The following is a 24,964-nucleotide window of genomic DNA, read 5'->3' on the forward strand; positions in this document are numbered from 1 at the left end:
TGTGAACGTTTTAAAATAACTATGTTAAGAGTAGAAACCCAGTGAGAATGTTTCTAGAAATCTACTAAGCTGTCCTAATGGCTGATTTGTGTGTGTGTGTTTGTTAATTCAACCTAAGGTTTTGTAGTCCACTTGCTTGCAGGGGTAATGTAACTACTGGAACAGGCCCTGCCAGAAGGAACTTTATCTTGATTTTAGTGGCAGTAGAATCAGCTTGGAGTGAATAACATGTAGTCCCGTATAGTGCTTTGCCCCAGGGCTGCATCAGTCCTGGGAACTAAGTTTGAACTACGTCTGGAAATTATTTAATACATTTTTGAATAGTCCTTCATTGAATTATATGATTCTTCTATGGTATGGATAGTGAAAAGGCAGAATATTTATCCCTATATTTTTGTGTTAATTGAGCATATGGCTTGATGGCTTACAAAGGACATTTTCCACAAATTGGGTTAAAATGCTTTTGTTAAATATTGAAAAGGCAAAGGCAAAACATGAGTCACATGTGGTTAAAAGCGAGAATTAGTATCATTACCACAACATACTCAATTATATACAAAATAGTGAAGTATATTCAAAAAGAGAAAATGATCTTGTTTGTTTTTTAGATATTGGCTCCTAACAGCTGGCACCAATGTATTTCACATAATTGAAGTACATGTGTTGTTCAAAATAATCCTCGGATCTCAGTATTAAGATAGTTTTTCTGCAGCAGAATGATTGTGGACAAATACTCTGGGCAGTAAATACACATTGGGGGTGTGATTTATCGAATTAAAATGCTGCCACGCAAAGTGCAAGTATCGGCATCTTTTATTTTCTGTCCACCTCTGTATGTAGTAAAGCAACAATAGAAGCAACTTGCATTGAAATTCAGTAGTTGCTCAGTTATAAAATACAGTGCATCTAATAAAAATAATGGCCAAAAAAGTATAGTGATCTGGATGCCTGCACTGTGACAGCTCTGTTCTTGCTCTAGTCATTCATGATATAGCCTGATATTTTTTCTTTTCTTCAGTGTGCTGTGACCATAGGTGGTAAGCTATGCCTGCAAGAACACAGGCACTCTGCAACTCCATCTGTTTTTGCAAATGTAAGTACATAAGATGTTATGTGCTTAAGCTTACAAACATATTTTTTTTGAAGCCGATGTAAATCATCCCACAGCAGATATTCTGAGATATGTGTTCCTCAGTTAAAACCCTTGGTGATCCACAAACCACACATGCTTTAGAAGTGAACTATAGCTGTTGCAAAATCAGATGCTTTTTCTCTTTTAGAGGTATGTAACTGATCAGTATCTTTGTTTCCCACAACAGTGACTCACAGCAGATGAAATATGTCTAAGTTCCTTTCTCCCTTATGCACACAGAGTATATTAGGCCTTTGAGATATCACAATATTTACAAGCTCTGTTAAGTGGACCATGCTGCCACATAGTGGAAGTCTGATACACTCTGTCTTCACCCATCCTATTAAGTCACACAAATATAAAGATGAAATAATGGGGTTTGTTCATTTCTGTAATAATTAACAGCGCATTTACACTCCCAGCATATCACTGTTGATGTTTACTATTTGATCAAGTATGATGGATGCCTTGTGGTTGCAAATTCAGATTAGCATAATTTCATCACCAAGGGACCCATGAAAAGGTTCAATTATAGAGCAATCTCATTAATACCAGGGCTTGTTAAACTAATAGAAATAGACATCCCAACAGCTCTGATATGTATACATGTGCTTGGAATATAATTAATGGAAAAGTTACCCATACCTGAAACAAGCGTGAATGATATGACTGTGGGATGTGCTAGACCAATTGAGATAAACGCTGTAATGGTATAGAGAATGTTTTGTTAGATTCACTCAGAGAAAAAATGTCAGCAAAAATCTAGGGAACCTTTCTTCTAAAATGTTAACAAAAGATTTATGCTTTGTCTTTGCGTGATAACTTTTTTTTACTGTTTGATAAAAATCTATTTAATTCATGCTGTCTGTTGATTTAGGGTAGCACTAGAATCAGTACTCTCCCCACCCTTTATTGTTAGCCTCTTGATTTTTAAGCAGCCATTTTTCTAAAACTTGAAATGGGAGAATTACCTCCAAACAAGAACTGTGGTAAGGAAGTTTGTAAAAGGCCTACTTATTGTACCTGTGAATGTGGATGGGCAGCCAGCTCTTTCTCTGGGGAAGCACAATTCAAATTTTCCAAAAAAGGAGAACAGAAAACTACTGCAACTGGCACCTGTCATTCATGCATGACAGGAAGGAGTTTGAAGTCCAAGCAACAATCTTAACTATTGCAGATTTTCTTTAAATGCAATAATACTGAAGCTGTGAGAGATTTTTTTCAAAGAAAACTTTTCTGTGTCAAGACTATTAGAGATTATAACTGTCCTAGAGAATTCTTAGAGATTCTTAAAGAATTTTTCATAAAAAAAAAAAAGTATATATAGTTATTGTCATGTTACCATTTACTTCCAAATACACTTGATTTACACCTTGTTTTATGCAATCTTATCAGGTCAATGAAGACACAGAGATACTCTGCATTGAATGGTTCTATGCTTTGAACACCTTCCATTGCCACTGAAGTACTTGACCCTAACCTTCTTTGCCTCATTTGAACTGAGGAGCTATTCTGAACATTTTGATTACATAATAATAATAATAAAAAATCTTTGGTTTTGACAAATCATATTATTCTGACCAAGTATTTTATTTTAAAAAAAAAAAAAAAGTCAGTCTTTCTGGTGCTAATAATACCTATTGTCTTAGGATAGTTTTGGACTAAAAGATGAGTGGCAAGTCTCCTGAGCTCTGAGCTTCTGGAGGCTTTAGTCTGTATGCAGCTCTCTTAATTGTATGGACAGAGAGAGATCCATCACTTGCATGGCACCTTTCATCAGTAGCTGTTTTGGTGTTATGCAATAGGAAAGGGTATCAAAATCCTTTTGGAAAGTCTGGATGTAACTTACTGTCTCTGCCATAGTTTGAAGTTAGAAAAGGCAGTTCCATCTCCCCAACATTCAGAGATTTGATAACAGTGAAGGACATTGGAATTAGCTTGATTGTTCTCTCTTGCTCCCGTTGCAGGTGATATCCAAATGACCAAGCTTTAATTTGAGAAGTGGTGAATTTCTCACTCTAAGATCTTGTGTATTCAGGGAAGGTTTGTTCAGAATTCACTAAAGTGTAGATTTGTTAGTTCTATCCAAAAAAGCCCCATGAGCCCTTTCTTATTTGACTTAGTTTATACTGCTTAGTAAGGGGTTTCAAAAAAAATGAAAAAAAAAAATGAAAAGCCACTCTCGAGCAAGAATAATAGTGTCAACACAGTCATGCATCTAAGAAAACTTTCTCTTTCAGGCAAAGTCTTGTGACACAAGAACATTGGCTCTCAATAGAGGAAAAACTTCCAGATTTTGACACAATCCTTTCCATTATTTCTCCAATCCAAATGGCTTTAGTTCAGCTTTTCTTAAAAGCCAAAACTGATGTCTGCTTAAGAGAACCATGACTAAATGTCATTTAGCTTGAACCTTTGTGAAAAGCAGTGTTGGATGGTCATCATAAATACAAGGTTGGGAGCTCTGAGCTCTGCCATTGCTCTTCATGTGACTTGTATAAACATTTATTTTTCCTGTCTTCCAGTGATGCTGATGATTCAGATCCTTATGCTGAAGCTCGTTTATGATATATAGTGGCTTTATACTTTCTTTAAAACAAACCAAAAAGGACCAAAAAAAAAAAAAAAAAAAAAAACCACTACTATATGAATCTAGGAATAATCAAATAATCACTCTTTAGCACCAGGCAGTAGTTCTCTATATCTTAGACTATAGTAGGACTGACTCTTCCTAAGCAGATTTTTTTCTTTGCTGACTTCAACTTTAATTAGCTTTGAATCGTGCATTTTGTATGGTATCTGATGTTCTTATGACCAAGCTCTTAATCAGTTAGTAGTCATAAAAATCATGAATGTCTGCAGGATGCTGTAGAAATTGTAAGCTTCAGCAGAGTGTAGAAATAAGTATTGTAAGCACGGACAGCATCTGAGGCAAGAACTTTTTGGCAACTATAACTAGCTCCAGTAAAATGGATCCTGCTCAGAATACAATAACGCTCTAACAATTCATTGCTGAATCCCTTGTTTCCTTCTGAGACCTAATTTTTGCTTAAATTAATTTTTCTGCTGATGTATATATGCTCTGATTCCATCACGTGATCTTATTAAGTCTACAATGCTGCATTTTTTATCACTTCTGCTATTTGATTTTCTGCAATTTTAAGCAAAATAACACAATTCCAAAAATACTTGAAAGCTGATGAATGACTCATACTGTAGTTCATTGAACACCATAAAATATTCAGTGACTCACAATCCTAGCATAAACCAAAGGTCCAAAAAAGACCCTATTGTTCACAATACAGAGGTACAAAATCCAAAAACTTCTACTTCTAAATCAGGTATTAGAAGCTATTCCTGCTTTTGTGGTTGTCACTTGTCAATTCCAGCTAATCCCTATGTGGATTTTTAAAATAGTGTAATACAACCTAATTATTTTATAATAAGAAACAGTCTGTTTGCTACATTAACTTAAATTTGTAATGTTGATTAGTTTCATGCAAGAGTAATAATCTGTAGTGAAAAATATATGACACTGGAACACTGGAAATAGTTTCCAAAGCATAAAGCAGCTGTGATACGTAGTTCACTACTTAGAATTACAATAGCTGTGTAGCTCACTTTCTGAATGATTCAGCTTTTATGATTTTATTCTCTCGAGCAAACCAGTCCCTGTATAGTCCAATGCCAGTGTCTCTGGCTGAACGGATAAAGTAGGAAATGCCTTAGAATATTGTAATCAAGAACTAATAATGTTTGAGGAACAAAGTTTGCTCAGGTTGATTTCCCATCTGAAAATGGCAATCCTCTAGGGATTATGCACACTACTGTAATTTACGTACATGGGTCTCTTGACTAAATTTCCGTATTCCTGATCTGCTTTTCATCTAATATCACATTGCGCTACCATACCTCTGTTGGTGTGACTAGACCAACATCCATGTAATGATGCCATAAAGTAAAGAAGAAGCAGTCTCACTTTTGATGACTGTAATTTTCTCTGGAGCACAATGGCCTTTTGAGGTGTGACCATTCCTATACACAACTTTGATGGATAATGTCCTTCCTGAAATGGCATTATCACACTGCTTAGTAAATGCAGTGACAGTTCAGCTGGGGCTTGGGTGGCGATAACATTTTGTTAGGTCTGAGGTTTTGATAATGGAACAAAGGGCACTGAGAATCGAGGTGTTTTTTTTGTTTGTTTGTTTGTTTTTTGTTGTTGTTGTTCTGCCTTGGGAGAAGAACAGGTGAATCAACGTACCTTTTTAAGAGGACTGAATGCAATTGGGGTTTGAGGTTTTCACTGGTGGACTGAGTTTCTGTTTAAATGTAGTCTCTGGAGCAGATGGTAGATAAGAGAGTAACTAGGTATCACAGGAAACAGTAGAACTATAATACTGTATTACTGCACCCAGTAGAGTTAGAAATGTCAGTCTAATACTGTGGGCATATTTCTTATGTGTAGATTTATAAAATAAGAAAACAGCAACCCAGCGCAGACGACTTTTAAATGAATCCATAAGCATTGATACATTCCCTGCCAAGGTGCAATATCATTGATCAAAACTGGGTCTTATTGTTATTAAGGTTTCAACAACATTTGTATTAACAAGTCACCTTTGTGTCGTAAAAAGGCAGAGGGTTGATAGGCATTAAAAAAACAGCTGCATCATAGCAAGCAGCCAAGAGCACAATGGGTGTCAATAGGAGGTAAAACTACTCCCGCTGAGACAAGTGAAGAAGAAAAATGAAACAGGAGGATTTGTTCCAGCAGCCCTGTCTAATTGTTTATTCCCTTCTCATTCCATCCTAGTCACTTAAGGGCTATGGCTTCTGTCATGTAAAAACAAAAAAAAAAAAAAAACAAAGCTTGGGCTGCTCAGGGTTTGTATCACTGTAAATGAGTGGAATTTGGGTGCTGGGGATCTGTGGGCAAGGTAACGGCACATTACCTTTTCCTGATTAGTTACAAGGCATTTACTTCAGATAAGTGCTGTTTGAGTGTATGACCTCATAAGTGGCCCCAACCAACACTAATAGTGTACTTCAGCAAGGAGATTAGGTTCCACTAATAGTGTCACAGCATGAAATAAGATGCAACATATTAACTGGGGGAGAGGGAACAGGAGGTGGGAAAGAACTGAGGGGAGGAGGGGAAAAAAAAAAAAAAAAAAAAAAAAACACCTTGGAATGTAAAAGGGCATCGTAAAGGTGCAAAAGAAGTCAGTGATAGCATAGGATATCTGCAGCTCCTGAATATAAATGTATTTTGCAGGCTTCTTGTGTGGAAATAGACATTTTCAAACTGAATGGATACTGATTTTCCTTTCCTGGAGTGGTTGAAACTGGCACCCCAGAGCCTGGCTGTCAATGGGTATGCTTGTCCAGTGCAGGAAAACCAGTGCACACCTCTGTTGTAGCCAGGCTCCAGTGGGGGTACAGACCTTGCCTAGAGCAGCAGGTTTCCAGCAGCTTGCATGGTGCTTCGTGGACCTCTTGATGCTGTAGGCAGCAGCGTTTTACTGGATTCATCATCTCAGTTCAAATAGCAGTGGACTAAAATATTTTTACTGGGAAGTTTCATTCAAATGCAAGATGATTTGGACCTTCTCTCCTCAGAGGCATGTCTTTCTTCCTTCAGTGTTATATGGCAAGCTGTAAAAATGCATTATTTTTATTTATTTTTTTTTTCATCATTGGAAGCACTGAAGTTCATGTGCTCCCCTGGAAGAATAAATCAGGCATTTCCTATAATCTGCAGTAAGATCTCTTATAACTATGGGATGCATTCCATAGATAGAGCAAACAAAGGTGTTGAAGTCAGAAGCTTGCTTCCACATGAAATGCACCTGATAAATTATACTATTACTATTATCTTACCCACTTAAGCTGGAAGAATTGGATCCACTTTTAACAAATCGGTTCAAATATTTTTTTTCTTCATTCTAGAATTAGTAAAATCTGGCAGAAGAATTACTGCTCTGTTTTATGGGCTTACTAAATTATTGGAGCTCGCCACATTTGTGCAACCACTTTTCCTAGTAGGCTGAGGTTGGCTAGTTGGTTTATGCATATGAAAAATGGTTTCGCCCTTGTCATTTCTCAGATTTTGCCGTATATTTCAAATTGAGTCTAGCAAATGAACAAATGGGAAAAAAAAATTCTGGTACTGATTCATGTGTAGGTATCCATGCTCAATTACAAGTCTCTGATACTATTGTCAGAATCTGCCTTCACATATAAAATGGGCTACAAACTGAGTTACATGCTCTGTTTGCCAGCTGTCTTATTCTTATATAAAAAAACTTTGGGTAAGAAAATACTTGAACTAGAATATGATTTATTAAAAAGAAATCATGAAAAAATTGTAAGGAATTTTTTAACCTATAAAATGTGTATGTGGTTTCACAATCCATGCACAATTTGAAGTCTAGAAATAGTTTAATACACCAGCATAACAAACTTTTTTTTCTGAAAGCTGTCTATTGATTTTACTGTAATTTACAGGCTGATTAAGAACACTCACTCTGGCTTTGAATAATAGGATACTGGACTTCTCTCTATAAGACATGTTGCATCTACTCTTGAAGCAATGAGGTGTAACAATGCAGTTTTGCTGATAATCTGGGTAGACAACTGAACATGATCTGCCCTTTCAGCAGCTTGCATATTGCAGAAGGTGAAAAGCAGAAATGGTAGACTGAAACACAGATGCTGACCTGTTCCATTCTCCCAAACATACATATATATATATATATATAGAGAGAGAGAGAGAGAGACATTTATAAACAAAACCATGAAGTGGCAACCCATTTAATCACCTAACAGTTGTTTTGAAAGAACAAATAAGAGCACTGACTGATATCAGGGTTGGGTCTGAGATAGAGCAGATTACCTAATGTATCCCATGCCAACATACATCTGATGAAAACGTTCATCTCTTCAGGAAGATGAATAGTTTCATCTTCGTTTGGTCTTTGTGTAGTGTCAAGATGTTGGAATATATCCTCTTGGAGATGATAGCAGTCAGTCAGGCTCCTTAGCATAGAGAATTCACTTTTGTCTGCACAAAAAGTTGTAAAGTAGATCGAAGTTATCAAACTATTTTCAACAGAAAGACTTGTCCTCCTGCAGGATGATGCACCCATTCATTTCCATCTTGATTAATGAATCTGTGGTTGTCTGCAGCCAATGCAATGGAGAAGCTGGGTGTATTTAACTGTTGACTTAATTGTTGCTAATGGAACATAGGGCTAGATCCAAAAAGGTGAAGAAGTTGCTAAATCTCCACCAAATTCCACCTCTATAATTAAGCATTCAATATCCTGTATGTAGCTAAGGTTTGGCTCATAAAGCTACAATGAGTGCAGTTTCACGTGTCTCTGACAGCCGCCGTCTTGGCTGAGCTGTGCACTTTAATGTGTCTCATACCTAAGCTTGGTAGGATTCACAGGCCTGGCATCCCTGAGGAACCCAAATTCCTTGAGGAGCATGTGTTGTTAGATGTACTGATAGGAAAGAAATGAACGGAGGACTTCAGTTTCTTTTCTCCTATCACACAATTCATAAAGTGTGACCAAGAAGGAGAATGTACTGAGCTTGGTGATGGAAAGTCTGGTTTTGGGAGGAGCTTTGGATTTGCATGCTCTAGTCCTGCTATTACAGCATGGTATGAACTGACTCTTCAATGTAGGGGGGAGGAAGGGATTCAGCAGAACCAGAAAAAGAATCCAAGAATCCACTCTGCAGCATGGCAGCTCTGAGCATCTCACTCCTGCTCTCCTCTACCCATCCTCCCTCAACAGGCCACTGACTGCCCTTGGGCTGTGGTGTGGAGGGATCGGAGTTTGCCACTCCTTGGGTGAATACTCCAGCAACTGGACTGCAGTATAAAACAGGAACAAAATCTGTTCCAGCACCTGTCATTGAAGAAGTTATCTCCAACTCCGATCATAACGGTGAGGTTTGTAAGAGAGAGAGAGGCTTTCAGACATGTCTTGGCTTCAGCATGTGCCATAGAGGGGTTTGTCAGCCTGTAGCTGAGGGCAGTTAGGGTTTTGTGTTCAAAGCCCTGACATCCAGCCTAGCAGCACTATTTTTCTCCTCATAGGTTTTTGATGATGGTTCTGGATAGGTCAGGATGCCTCTCAAAGTTCTGTGCTAACTTCAGTTGAGGTGCATTGCAGCCTGAAGGCAATGAATATGGTTGTCTCCACAATTACTGTGCCAGTACCCACCTACTAGCCTTTTTAACAAGATAGCCATGCATAGCTAAAGCAGAGACTGGGTCCTCGCTCTCACCCCTTTGCAGTGTGACTTTGAGCAGCACATTTGAGTTCTGTGGTTCACTGCCGCCTTTGCTAAATTGAGACAATGCTCCACAGTTCCTGTACAACATAAAGTTCTATATGAGACAAATCAACTCATGTTTTATGATGTGAAATATAACGTAGACGGTTGGCACACTTTCCACATAATTTTCATTTGCGGGGAGGCATTGCAAGAACAGTGTAGGGAAACCCCTACTGCTATACTTTTTCATCACTTTTGTCTCTCTTTGAAGGACTGGAAAAACCCATCTTGCTATGGTTTAAACACTGATTTTGTCGTCTTCTAATTTTCTTCTTGGTAATGCTACTGAACAAATAAATGGACAGGAAGCAAGAGATTTGCTGTTCTAACTTCTTTGCTAGGTGAAGACAGAAAGCTCTCTACATGCAGTTTGTAAACTTCATGTATTTCTATGATTGTACCCAAATTTCATAAAGTAACAGGATTAGAACACCATTCCTGCAGATACACCACCACTCTTTATTGAAACTCCTTTCAATGTATCTGCTGCAGGTTAAGAACTGATCACTGCTCCCAAGACTATTTGAAACACTCTGGCCACTGACCTCAGTTGTTACCACCCTCGTTTCCCAGTATGCCACTGATTTGTACTTACACTCTCTCTGGGAGCTCTTGAAGCTGCAGGAGTCTGGATGTGACATTGGCTCTGATCCCAGTGCCCTCACACATGACCCCAATCAGCTTCGCTACAATTCTCATGATACCCACAGGGTTTCCAGATGGAAAGAGAAAAATAAACGTTATCAGCACAATCCAAATGGAAAAGGCTTATTTTTTTTCCATAGACAGTCTTTACTTTGCTGATACACAGAAGTTATTAATTCATCTTTTTGTATCAGAGTAATTCAATTTAATAGAGCAAGGGAAATATTACAGGCTTACTTTGATTGTCAGTTTCCTTTTTTCCTTTTCAAATGGGAAATAATGCTAAAAGGAATTATCTTTTATTTTTAATGCAACTTGTACTCCTCGTCAAAACTAGAAGTCTATGATTTGGTAGGAACTGATCATGAAATCTTAAACTAACCTGTGCCTAATAGCGAATATTAGTTTCAGCTAAGCTAAAATGATAGCTGTATTTAGAACTGACTCCAAGTCATGTGGGATATTTTCTCCCTAAAAACAGGTAGATGAGGCTATAGAGGCACCTTTTCATACCTTAGAAAAGGATATCTCATAGTGGTTTTAACTGTTTTGCAATATATTTTTGTGTACTTTGAAAACAAAACCCTCCACAGAGAACAGTTGGCGATGTTCTGCATTTGCATGTGTTCATGAGTTCGCACACTGCCTTCAGGGTGTAGGTGTGTCTGGACTTATGCTGTAATCGACCATGACTACGAGAGAGTTTTTGAATGAATCTGTAATAGATAACATCTTTGACTGGTTTCACACAAATTGTAACTAACTCTTAGAGCTCTTAGAGTTTTTGAAAAATTTTGATTTCCATTTTTTAAGTTACATGATCTTTAAAGGCAGATGAGAATAGAAGTAAAACATTATATTTATTCCTTACAATACAATCTTTGTCTCTTTTGACAAGGAAATATTTACCATTGCAGTTCAAATGAAATATGCTTTTAAAATAGATACTTGAAATACCCTGAAATGATCTCATGGGAGGTGCCTAGATATTGCTCACCTGCAATTGCAAGCTTTTCCAGTGTGTTGATCTCATGAAAATATTTGAACAAATTAATTTGTACATACTGAAAAAAAAGTTATTTTTCCCTCCTTTCCTCTTATGAAACACCTAGCTTTTGTGGTAACTTATTAAAAGAAGAACACTGCTTCATATTGAAAAAGTTGGGGAATATAAAACCAATATACTCTCACAGGAATAAGTGAACAGAGTTGAACTTCATTCCTTCACTCTGCAAAAATGGATCTTTAATGACAGACTGGAAATTTTGGATCCTGATGTACTGCACTGATAGCCTCTATGTCTGAGTCTGGGTATTAATGGAATACAAAATTCAGTGTAGAAAATCCACACAAGACCAACAAGAGTAGAATGGTATATCAGACTTTTGTGTACACCAGCCTGGTCAGTGGCAGGACAGGCTTCTCATCAGCACAAGACCCATCCCTTATTTGATGGGAGTATGTCAAGGGATTGATCAGAATGTCTTTTCTCTATACCAATTCAGCACTTTCCTCATCTGCTAGTATTACAAAAAAATGTTCTGAATTAGAAAGTACTATGATAAATTGTTAATCTACTTAACTACAATTTTTTAATCAGCTGAGCTACAAACATGCTTTGTAAAGGCACTAACAGCACCTTCAGAACAAATTTATTTTATAGGTAGTAATTAAAATAAATATTTAATCTCTCATTGCACAAATAGTGGCTGGTTGAGCATAATACAACTGTATTAACCATCTCAAAACCATGATGTCAGTAACTAATCAGCTCAAAAACTAAAGCTACTTTGGCTTCTCTATAAATTATGTAGTAGCAATCTCATTAATATCTTCCCAGCCACTTTTTTTCCTCCTCACTGTCTTAGTAAATGTTATGGACACAATGAGGAAGTGTCTGTTCAGGACAGAGATGACAGAAGATACAGGTGAAGATTTTCTTTGATTCACTGCTTTCAAAGTTCCATTAGAGACAGCAATTATCGGATCTGTTAACAGTGCAGAGCTTTTCGAAGGTCACTCAGTTTATTGTGTTCAATCTTGGTAGGATAAACAAATAGGGTGGTTAGCAATTGGGGAAAAAAAAAAAAAAAAAAAAAAGTAACTGCACATCTTTAGCACAACCCAGGACCTTTAAATAGAAGTATGTATTCACTTGTATTAGGGCAAAGTCTTGTTGTTTATATCCATTTGTGTCAGATCTTGAAATTTTGGGCTGTTGCTTCATTAACGTAATCTCTGCTAGGGAATCTGTCTTGGTCATATGAATTTTTAGTTCAGCATTGTCTCAGTAAGTGTTACTTACTCACAACTATGCTGAATGCTACCTAGACAGCTTACTGAGTAAATATTTAAGTGCCTGAGCACACACGTAGCTGTGCACATGCGTAATTCATACATACAAGTCCTCTGTTAAATAAGACTAAAGTTTAAAAGTTTTTGGAATCAGGGTCTGAAATGAACATTTCTTCCTGCTCCTACTCCTCCCAGTCCCTAACTGGTGACCCATGGAATAAGCAATGTGCTGAACTATAGAAAATTATCATCATTGCCTCACTTTTATTTAATAACAACCAGGTATTTTTACTGCCAGATACATGCTGGGCTTTTGATGACATTTATATGACATACAATGGCCAGTGAGATTAATCACAGATCTGTATTCTTTAAAGACACCCATGAGGATAGATTCCTGCGCCTGCTTTCAATGTTAAGATGGTTTTCCCAAATGCAACTCACCACACTGCATGTTCTTGCAAACCTTTCACTTTTAACATATCTGCTTAATAAAAAACGCTTTCACTGACAGTGAAAAATTGGACCTATCATGTGTTACCAACTCGCATTTCCATTGCTACCATCTAGACTTCAGAGATCCACTACACTCAGTGAGAGGCAATGATGCTATTACAGTCTGACAAGGGCATATTGAGATCGTTGGCCACAGATTGCACAAATTCTCTTATAATTTTATCTTTTAGAATGGGGCTTGCAGTAGAGATAATTAGAAAATGTTGTCTAACAGGACATAACAGGAATCAGTCTGAGAGTTCAGAGGGAGAGCAGAAATTTTAAGTGACCAAAAGATAAATGTGTATGTTCCCATTAAGGATAAAAGAAACAACAAGTAAATCCACTATGCAAACTAAGGAGATTACAGCTCAGGTGGTGTTTTCAAAGAGGAAAAAAAAAATCAATCTTACTCTCAGATGTGGCAACTTTTAATAGTGCTGCCAGGGATGTCAGCAATGCTAGATATTGACTGCATTGTGGTTACGTGGTTTATCTCAAACACTGCAAGTTGTGTACTGTCCTAGCAAAAATCAGCAATTGCAATGGTAAAAGTGGCAGTCCTAATGAATGGACAAGTCCTTTTTTGTACAGCACCCAGCTTAAGTGGGAGCAGTCTGGTCACTCCTGTGGAAAAAACTGTAATCTGATAGGAAGCACCTCAGGCTCTTCATACACATTAAGTAGCAATGAGCTTAGTGCGTTAAGGTGTCACTGAAGATACCTGCTTGCAGTGCTGGAGCTAAACACTGGATATAGTCCCTAGGCATCACAGAAGCCCCAGTAAGATAAAGGTATCTTTTTATCCTACTCCCACAAAGAGGGTTTTGCTTTACTGCAGTCCAAATTTCAAGCATTCAATTTTGGGAAATATTTTGGGAGAATGATTCTTTTGTTTCATGGCAAAATGGCGTGGGGAGGAGGAAAACCAGAACACCATCAAGTCAATGGGACCCACCAGTGATTGCCATCCTCTGAACCGCTACTGCTTTGAGCATATGGTGGCATGCAGAAGATGCAGATTCAGATTTAAGCAATACAGGGAACTGCAGCTGGATCCCTGATTTTTTTAAATCACCAGAGCCTTGGTTATTGTAGTGCAAGCCTGACTCTTGTGCCCCAGGAATCAGAATTTTCATTCTTGGCCAGCAGCAGATGATGGCCCTGGCTTCCCTCCACAGACCAGGTGTGTGGGAGTGGCAGCTGTCCTCTGCCCAGTCCCACCCGCCTGCCCCAGGGTTCCAAAGCTCCATGCCCTGGAGTACCTGGTCCTAGGCAAAGTAACCTCTGTAAAACAAAACTATATGCAAACTTTGTGTCCTACACTCGCTGTGTGGCTTAAATTGTTACCTAATCCACAATAAATTAGAATATGGTATCGACACATTCAGAGCTGGCTTGGCCTTTTGAAATGCAAATTAACAGTCAAGTAATTATCAGGTGCATTTGACCCAGCGTGAGAACAGCCAAATGTTGAGTCTGTTTTTCCAAAGCCAAAGATCTGCTGTGTACATTACGGTTCTGTTTAATAGTGCACACACACTAGTCATATAGCTTCACCAGGCACCAGTGCTGAGTCAAGTCACTGTAAGGCCATGCTTCCTTTCTCATGGCTCTCTTGCCTTTGAAGTTAAGCTGCAGCAGGCTCAGCTGTGCTCAGCGGGAGGGCTGAAGGTTTGAATATTCAGATTTCATCTCTGTTTATAGAGTGGGCTTTTGAGATGTAGGAATTCTGTTACAATGTCCAGTTTCTTGGGGGAAGGGTTGCTGAGGTTGTTAATGGGTCCCGAGGAGCTTCAGCCATTATACTAACCACTGCAGGCCCCTTCTGCTCATGCCAGACATTAATAGCCACATGGATCTAGAAGCATAATAACAGGTACTTTCAACAGACCTTTTTAATTGTGTCTCTGATTCTACTTCTGGTTGTTTCATAGTGGCTGCATACTGCAGCAGGCAATATTTAGTCTGTTCAATTTAATTAGTGTTGGTATAAAGTTGATACTGGTGCACTGTGGCTTTCTGCAGTAGCTGACCCAGGCATACACAAAGTCCGCTTGGTTTCCAGAAGGAGAAAAAAAAAAAAAAAAAAAAGTATGAAACCTGTAATTTAACATGGAAGATGTGAATTTTCTAAACCCTGTGCACTTAACCACATGCAATATTCTCTTGTAGATGTATGCATGTCATAGCACAATTAATGAGTGCCCAGGACATGGAAGTAGAAGAGCATCTGCCTGCTCTGTCCTTTCATTCCAAGCCCAGACAGGCAGAAAAGAGCTGTTATGTTTCTTCCAAATGACCTGGGAAGGACACGTTTAAGTCTCACAAAGCAAGTATCTGGAAAGTCCTGTCATCCAGGAGGTGTTGCATGACTGCGTGAGATGAGCAGCTGTAGGTAGGGCTAGGATTGAGGCTGCTGCTTCTAACAGAAGTGCTGTGAAGCTGAGAGAGCAAACTATGCTGCAATAAATGAACGCATCCCTGTCCTGTTTGTCTTACAGAGGGCCCTTTTTTCCAATTGCAGAAAAATTAGCTGCCTTACAGCAGTATATGATAGTGCAGAGCAGTGTGTAGAGCCAGCTTGTCAGGCAGCTTGTTGCCTGTCAACAGAGAACGCCACTTTCTGCAGTGTGGCTGCGGTGGCCCTGGGACTCCCTTCTGCTTCTGGCCACTTTCACAAATCATAATCCTCTCCACAGTTATTCTTGCCCTTTTCCTTCTCTTCTGGGAATTTGTTTACCATTCTTTATGAAGCACTGATAAGTGAGTGAGAAGGAGTGGAAAGATTGAACTGGATGAGCTGTTTTAGCACTGGATAATTCTAGAGTCCTTGCTGCGTAATTAAGGGTCAATGTGCCGCTTGTTACTTAAGGTCACTCTCTGTGTTTGAAGTTACACGTCAGACTTCCCCTGCTCAGGAGGAAATGAAGTGTTACAAATGAGGGAACTGACCTACTCTACCTCTTCCTACACCTCTTGAAACCTGTCTTCCTTTGGGCACTGCCTATTAGAAGACGCTGCATAGGGCTGTATATACAGCTAGTGTCACACAGAGAAATTGAGTATGTTTGCATAGGGCTATGCCTGTGTGCTTGTCTCCCTGCCTTTTCTTTACCTGTTTATCCAATACAAAATAACTAAGCAGCCTAATGGAGAAGCCATGATACAGGTGTCATTTACTGAACCCTCCGGTAATGTGCCTTCCGTCTCTGACAGAGAGGGCTCATATTGAGCCAAGTGTGAATCAAAGCACTTGCTATTAAAACCAGCACATTAAAGCAAGATTCCATCAATTTGCTCTTTGGGTTTTGTAATATTCATAAAAATACATTTCTTGTGGCAGCAGGGATAGCAATGAAAGGAAGGACAACTAACATCCGCATCTTCCCATGTGATTAGAGTAGTTGCATCAAATACTTTATTATGAAGGCTGGAGAACAAGAAAAGCACATTCAGCGTCATATGTTATGGCACAATCCCTCTCTGGTGGAGCAAACAATGGGACCATTATACAAGCTGACATATTTTTTGTTTCTAATATATTCTGCTTCTTTGTGTCTGTGTGTGCTTAAATAGCAGGCACAGATGTACTGTTTCCAAAGGTCTTTGACTTGTCATGAGAATACTGTCTTTACCAGTAAAATAAATTGATTACTAGTGACAATGTTAACTATTATACAAAGAACACAGCTCTGGTGGCCTTTGTTAGATTTTAAAGAAAAGGTGATTATTTCTTCCTTATGACAGTTTGAAAGGTTTGCCATGTGGATATGGAAAGATTTTACTCATGAATATGCAAAGGTATGGCAACAGGCCGGGTAGCCAGATCTTCAAATTGACCGTTAGCTGTGATTGAGTTAGGAGGAAAAGAAAACATGAGACAAACACAAAATGTACAAAACCAGCATGGGAGGTGGTTGCTAAAATATTCAATTGTGAGAATATTGTGAAATATCAGCTTTGGGGTATAATATTGGATTGGTGACATAATTACAGGGAAAATAGTGCCAACTGGGATGATGTACAGTGCATCAAGTTCAGGGTAAGGCCACCATATTCTGTAATGATGTTTCTTTCTAGGGATTATTACTTTATTCTGTATTCTTTAGTCCTCTGAGCAGTGACATCAGGAAACTAGCCTGTGACACCTCAAGGCAATATACCTTTCTTATCAACAGGATGTGTTGCAATTTTTCTGGGAAGTATTATAGATGCAGGGGGAAAAGAAAACATGCAGGTGTTGCAGTGCATTATATGACAGAAATCAATGCAAAAACAGATTAAAAAAAATACCTCATTCTTATATTAGAGTGGCTTTTCAGATGTTTTTTTATTTTACACTGTAGAAAAATATAAAGGCCACTCTTAGAGTCAAGATTTTACTGGAATCTTTTACATTATGTGTTCTTCTCTGTAATATTTTTTAAAAGTTCTCTTTCTAAAGATCTCATGTAAAAATAATTTGGGATCTCTTCCAATCTAATTTAAACTGCTACAAATATTTTGTGTAATGAGATTGGAAACTATCCATTTGCTCCCCTTAGAAAATGCTCTGAGTTCTCCCTTGATTGCAGTTCAGATCATGCTGCTAAACACCAATTTAGAACACAAATCAGGCTCCTTGTTGATTGCAGTTCAATTCATGCTGTTAAATACCAGTTCTCTGATCAGCAAGTTGCTGCTCTGCAGGCTGCGGCTGGGGCCTCCCAAAGCCATGGTTGCATTATTTTCATAGAGGTTGCATTACTAAAATTAGATCCACCCTATCAAATCATAATTAAGAATATAGCCTTTACTCGATCATCCAGCAAACCTCGCTTTTTTTTTATGGTTTTTAGTGATGCATCTAGTATTAGTGACAGTCATGCATTCCTTCAGAAGGTGTAATCTGCCTTTCTTTCAAATCATTAACTCTTGATCAAATGGCTGTGACATCACTAATGCATTTAATCTTCCTCTTGGTTAGAAGAGTGCTTCCTAAATGAACTCTTTCACAGGTTCCTGAACATTTTTTGATTTTCCTTATTGTCCAAAATGTTAATAGTTTTCACAGTTGGTCTTCAGGTCAGGCTGAGAGAAAGAAAGATAGACTCCTTCCTAAAATCTAGATCCCATGGCAACATCTTGCTGATGAGACATGTTTTGTCGGTTCTTGACTATTAAATCCCTCCTGGTGTTGCATAGCCACATCTTCCAAGAAATATGTTATACATGACCAAGTGACCACAGATCAGATATGTTACATCTTCACGGACTCTTCCACCTTCTGGTAAGACAACAATTTATGAATCACAGCATAGTTCACAGAGGTTCCAGAATGTCCTTCAACAGGACATGACGCTCTCCCTAAGTAAAGCTTAATTTTTGAAAGTGTCAAAAATGTATGTTCTTCTTGGACAAATACTGAGGTTGTGATTCTTTGCTCTTTTTGAACCAAATTCCTAGTCTATAAAAGCTGTTATATGTAACAGATGTTCCTCAAAATTTCTGTAAACCTCAGATCTGGAGGAGAAAAAAAAAAAAAAAAAAAAAAAGGCATAAAAAATTTGGCTGTGTAAGGGTATTAGGGTATTTCATGAGGGGTAGGTCCTGCCTAACAAATTTGATTTCCTTTTATGATAAGATCACCCATCTAGTTGATCAAGGGAAACCAGCTGATGTGATCTTTTCGGACTTCAGCAAAGCTTTTGACACGGTTTCCCATAGGATCCTACTGGACAAAATGTCCAGCATACAACGTAACAAAAACATCATACAATGTTTTCCTCCCTTAGGAGGGAGGAGGTGGAAGAGGGCAGGTGGGGGTAAGGTGCTTTTGGTTTCTTTCCTTTGTTTCTCACTTCTCTAGCTTGTTAGTAATAAGCAATAAATCTTACTATCTCCCTATGCTGAGTCTGTTTCGCCTATAACAATAATTACTGCACAATTTCCTTGTCCTTATCTCAAACCTTGAGCACTTTTCATCATATTTTCTTCCCATTCCTCTTTGAGGAGGGAAAGTGAGAGAGCAGTTGTGGTAGAGCTCAGCCGCCCACCTGAGTAAAACCACCACAGCAGCGCCAGGAGTTGGACTTGATGATCCTTCTAGGTCCCTTCCAACACGGGATATTCTATGATTCTATTTTATGATTCTATTTCATTTCTTGTCTATGTCACATGTGTAGCAATGGACATGTGGAACCCCAAACACTCATCACCTTTAGGAAAAGTTTTGATTTTAAAATTTCTATAAGCAGAGAGGTGAGTGTTTTGTGTTGTGTTTTTTTTTTTTTTTTTTTTTTTTTTTTTTAAGGGAAATGTTATCTATTTCTCAGACTTATATCTTCACATTCCCAGCACCTACTTCCATATTGCTTTTAAAATATCATGCAAATTCTATTGCATTCTTATGGGCCTTGGAGATACCCTCATATCTTTTAGGAAGATTGGGCTTTGGTACTTCTTCCAGCTCTTTTAATTGTCTTCCTCTTCTTCCAATACTTTTCCAGCCTTTCTTAGGCTCAACCTGGTTCTTTTATGACCTTCAAATTTAAATCAGCCAGATTCCTTCCCATGCTCCTGCCTTATTCTTAATCTGACTTTGTATCTGTGTCCACTCTGTCTCTGTTGACTGATGCTCTTAAAACACGGAATATTTCCTAAATAATAGGTTCTTAAAAGGAACTGGTATACAGCTGAAGCAAGGAAGTAAAGTCTCTGATTTTTTACAGCCTTTCTGCTCTACTCTTCTGATTAATAAACCTGCTTTACTCTGTATGCTTTCAAATTGCTGAGAATTTATTATACAGCATGTAAAAAGCATCTTCTTACTGAAATTCCACAGAGGCTTGGATGGGACAGACCCTAAACTGAATGAAAGATGGAACATAGTATTAAAGGAGCATGAAACCAAGTTTGTTTTGTCATAGTGATTTCTAATCAGTCCTTATGTACCATTAGGTTATATTTGTAATGAAAATATCCTCATATGAAATAAGGGAAAGCATAAAATGTTCATTCAAAAGCATCTACCAGCTGCATATACTGCATTAATATAAAGACTGATATACCTAATCAGGGGTTCACATTTCAAACCAGTAGGCCTAACAGCTTCTGAGATATAAGTAAATGAAAATTCATGATTCTGTATTGTGCCCAAGAGCCAACTTTACTGCTATTGCCATATAATTATTTATAGCTGCAAACTATCAAATGGAATTGCTTACCACCATCTTACTATATGTGGTAATTGATGTGAAGTGAGGCATTGCGTCCCCTGCTGACCCCAGCACACTGAAAGTCAGATGGATTATATCTAACTCAATTATGATTGATATTATCAAAATCCGTGAAGCACAACATGGTATAACAGGCTTTCAAAGTGTACCTATTGATTGTTTCTGTGTGCGTGCGTGTGTGCGCGCATGTGTTTTTCAAGACTTGCAATGGAGTTGTCTCTAGGGAAAAGACAAGCAGTATTGCTAACAATTTCCATGTGTAAATATATATTTCTGATGGCTTAACTCACCCTCGTTGCCTCATAGGGGCTGTGAGAATTTTTACTACAAATGCCCCATTTCACCGGCTAAGAATTTTGCCACAGTAAGAAGATTTTCCAGTATGTGCAATGGGGTTGGAAACCAAAACATTCTGTGATCTGTTTAGCTGTGATTAGTGTAGAACGCGTACTCCTCTGTTCCAGTTCTTGATGTTGCCGCTGCTGCCATTCTGTCAGTCTGGCAGAGCACAGCAGCTATGTTCTGTGCAAACATCTTTACATCCTGCCTCCTGCAGGTGTTTGCAAAAAAAAATAAAAAAAAAGCATAAGGCTGAAGCTACCAAGGTGAAGCTTTCTTCATTGCATTTTCAGTGCTTCCAGAAATCTGGAGTTCAAGAACTGCTATTTACATCTGCATCTTCATGTTTAATAATCTTTGATGGAGATTTCTTGCCTAAGTTTTCTTGAGACAACTTCTGAACCCACACACAAATTTAACATCCAAATACTGTATGGAAGTCTGTTGCAACTAAATAGGAACCATCTAAAGAAATGCTTTTTGTTTGCTACATACCTACTGCTTTGTGATTTCACTGTTTGTTCCCTAATTTCATGTAATATGGGAAATGGTGTTTATTACCAATTTATTTTTTTCCACGGTAATACATGTTTTTATAGGCCTGTCTCATATCCTCCCTCAAGCTTTTCTTTCCTATCAAAAGAATCTTATTTATTCAATTCTTCAAGGATCATTCCAAAATATTGCTCGTCCTTGTTTCTTTTTGCTGTACTATTGTGTGATGTATTTGAGATGGAGTAATTTCAAGAAATATTCAAGAAATGGGGGTGCTATGTATTATAGTGTTTCTTCCATTCCTTGCCTAATCATTGAGTTAATGTTTACTGCCTATACTGCCTCTCTTACTGTGCTAAGTGATAATTCATTATTTAGAGCCCCATACTGTGTTTTTAGTTTGGGGGATTTTTTTCTCCTTCCTTCCTCCCAACTATGCAATGTTTTCTTTTAGCAGCATCTTTTCTCTCTAGTAATTTTGTTACCAAGTTGTTCAAAAATTCTTCTCCAAGTTTTGACTGGTTTAAGTGTTGACTGTCCAATGTTGTACTACCAATTAAATTGTCACCAGACTATGTGCAGCTTCAATTTCCCAAGTAAATAATGCATATGTTATCCAGTACAGGTCCCAGTACAGAGCCCTATAGGAAGGTACATCTCCTTCATCGTGAAAAATCAATTATTTAGTCATACTTTTATCAAACAACATGTTGAATGGATGAATTAATATTTTGCTACTTTATCTGTTCTTTTCTTGGACTCATTTTTGAGTTTTGTGGTAGTCTGTCTAGCATATCTTGTCCAATAAAGTCTGGGCAGTCAACAAGGCATCTCACTGGCCTGTTCTTTGTACTGATTCTGCCAGGAGCATTCAGGTTGCCTTCTTACAGCACTATAAAACTCCAACAACTGAATGTCCACTGTCCAGTTGGAATAGGTTGTCCTCCGTGTATTCGGTAGTTGATTGGAAGACCTACACACAAGTTCTTTGCGAGATTATAGTGGGAAGTCAGGATGGCTTCATAGGCAATTATAATCATAATTCCATATATTGTCATTTTAGATATTTTAATTAATTTAAATGAAAATTTTGTTATTCTCATTAGCAATGTGCACTTTCACTTTCTTTAGAGTTTCTGAGTGTTCCTCCTCTTTCTCTCAGCCTCTCAAGACTTTCCCAGGACTGCACAAAGCAGACATAGGGCTGACCTAACTGACCTGTTCTTTGCATAAAGACAACATCTGGACTACAGGAAGTTAGTTTAGTAATGTTACCCTCTTCCCTGTCAGAATATCCTTAGGAGACTGCAAATGTATACTCCAAATATTACCAACTGTCAGACAGCCCTTTAGAGTCAAGAACAGCCCTTACTTACATTTAGCTCTTACAGTATTAAAGTAGTAGAAAACTTCATTCCCTGTCCAAGCCTATCACACTGGCCATACACTAAACCACTTGCACAGGTGAAAATATCTGGGTCAATGCAAGTTCTTAGGCCTGTGGATTTTCAAGACCACAGTTCAGATTATCTGTCAAAATTTGAGATAACAAACAGTAAAAAAGATGACAAAACAGTAAAAAAAAAAAAAAAAAAAAAAAAAAGATAACAAAACAGTAAAAAAAATGGTGAGGCCGCAGCTCGAGTACTGTGTTCAGTTTTGGGCCCCTCACTACAAGAAGGACATGAAGGTGCTTGAGCGAGTCCAGAGAAGGGCTACGAAGCTGGTGAGGGGCCTGGAGAACAAGTCTTATGAGGAGCGGCTGAGGGAGCTGGGCTCGTTCAGCCTGGAGAAGAGGAGGCTCAGGGGTGACCTTATCGCACTGTACCTCAAGGGAGGCTGTAGTGAGGTGGGGGTTGGTCTGTTCTCCCACGTGCCTGGTGACAGGACAAGGGGGAATGGGCTTAAGTTGCGCCAGGGGAGTTTTAGGTTGGATGTTAGGAAGAACTTCTTTACCGAAAGGGTTGTTAGACACTGGAACGGGCTGCCCAGGGAAGTGGTGGAGTCACCATCCCTGGAGGTCTTTAAAAGATGTTTAGATGTAGAGCTTAGGGATATGGTTTAGTGGGGACTGTTAGTGTTAGGTCAGAGGTTGGACTTGATGATCTTGAGGTCTCTTCCAACCTAGAAATTCTGTGATTCTGTGACAATGAAAAACTAGTTTATTATTTTCTCCAAAGTCATTTTGTTCATAGAGATAATTGTACTATCCTTTAATTATTGCTTAACATAAGTGGAAAAATTAGAAGAGCTAAACATTTTACATTGTAAGTAATAGCTCTTTTTTTTTATAGCCATCAACTTGTTGTGGGCTAAACAACTAGGCACCTTTGTTAGAAGACTCAATATTCCTTTCACAAGAAATTCAAAGAGCCATGAAGTTCCTTATTTCCTATTTGTTCTTTTAGAGAGATACATTTTCCTGGTACATCTGGTATAAGAATGCATGTAACACAGTGCCAATCTGAAAGCCAGTCTTCACTAAGACATGTTGATAGCATGCTTATTTTATGTTCCTGTCCTCAGAAAAGCAATGTGCTACTAATTCTATTGCTACTACTATTGCTATTTAAATTCAGACTGAATAGCATTTACTTGGGCTGTGTAGCCTCAATGCCTTCTGAGATCTCTTATTTTCTCTATCAAAAGTTTGGCCTTTTCATATACAAAATGTATCTTAAGGGAAGATCTATTGCTCTTTTTTACTGTTAAAGGCTCTAACATAACCTAGGAGATGCATGGAGTTACATTTCTTGACTTTGGTCATTCAGAGCAAAATTTTCCATCTTTAAGTGAGCCATGAAAGGCAAGCTGTCTTCATCACACTTTAATTTAGATTCCAGATGTCAGCTAGCAAGTAGGTAACTGGCCATGGGATTCTCAAGCACTTTAGCCCAGGTAACTTTTTTGCTTCTGTGGCATATGACATGGAGTGCACGTGCTAGTGGCTGACCCAGTGTTTAACAGTGATTCACCACTGGAAATAGTCTTTGAAATTCATAAATTCAAGGCAAGCCTGTTTTACGGGGACTGATAATGCTGTATTAGTTGCTGGAAGTTAATGAGGTCCTGTGTTTGAGTACAACCAGATTAAAATGAAAAACGAACCACATTACATTCTGTTTCGACAATTATTATCAGTTGGTTGTAATATAAATATGCAAATTTTTCAGCTTGAACTTTAACATCCTCTGTAGAGACCATTCATCTCTTTAAAGTATTAATTTAAGTTGTAAAAGGATCCATACATCATTGCATGTCATTTTGAAAACAAATATTAATCAATTTTACACTCTGAATTGCCACTGTGCAAGTGTAATGTCCATTATTTTGGAGCAAGTCAGTGGCAAGAAATTTACATATTCATCCTTGGCTTAAGAAATCATATGATAATACAAGTACAACACAAGAAATTCAAAAGACTTAAGACCTTATCATCATCTATTCAATGGCATAAAGCCTGCCTTTGCATTCTCAATGCATTGGTATGCAGATTAGGAATATGTGTCTCATTCCTATCAGTATAACCTTGAAAGCTGGTGACAGCTGAAGTGAAGTCATAAGTTTTCTCTTCCACCAAAAAAATAGAAAGAGAAAAGGCAACAAAATGAGTGTAAAAGATACAGCAATTTCAAGTTTTATGATAAGCTTTTTGATAGTGTATCTGACCACTTAGACTATACTCTGTGGGAATGTAGCTTGAAAGCGTGCTCTCTCTCGATTTAGCTAGAATTGTAATTGCATCTTTGTTACTAAATTAAAGTTCATATTTCTAATATGACAAAACTAAACAGGTCTGTTATTTGTTATAGCAAATACTTGAAGGTGTTTTCTTTTTTAAATATTTTGAAAGACATCAAATTTTTTATCAACTTCCTCCCAGAGAAGGGAGGCAGAGTTTCCACTTGGAAAGCAAGCAGTCCCAGCCAGGCACTCTGCCGAAAACCTTGTCTTACTGAAAGAAAAAGGAAACAGCATCTGCAATTCA

At 38.1% G+C, this 24,964-nt stretch overlaps 1 long non-coding RNA gene across 6 annotated transcripts in view; it reads left to right on the top strand.

Moving 5' to 3' along the window:
- LOC118172642 overlaps positions 1 to 24,964 on the top strand; it is a 94,582-nt gene that overhangs the window by 58,610 nt on the left and 11,008 nt on the right. For all 6 annotated transcript variants that reach the window (XR_004753796.1, XR_004753797.1, XR_004753799.1 and 3 more), the window contains one exon: positions 1,019 to 1,093. This is a non-coding gene — a long non-coding RNA (uncharacterized LOC118172642). The remainder of the gene's footprint in view (positions 1 to 1,018; positions 1,094 to 24,964) is intronic.

This window comes from Oxyura jamaicensis, chromosome 11, assembly GCF_011077185.1.
Source record: "Oxyura jamaicensis isolate SHBP4307 breed ruddy duck chromosome 11, BPBGC_Ojam_1.0, whole genome shotgun sequence".
NCBI lineage: Eukaryota > Metazoa > Chordata > Aves > Anseriformes > Anatidae > Oxyura > Oxyura jamaicensis.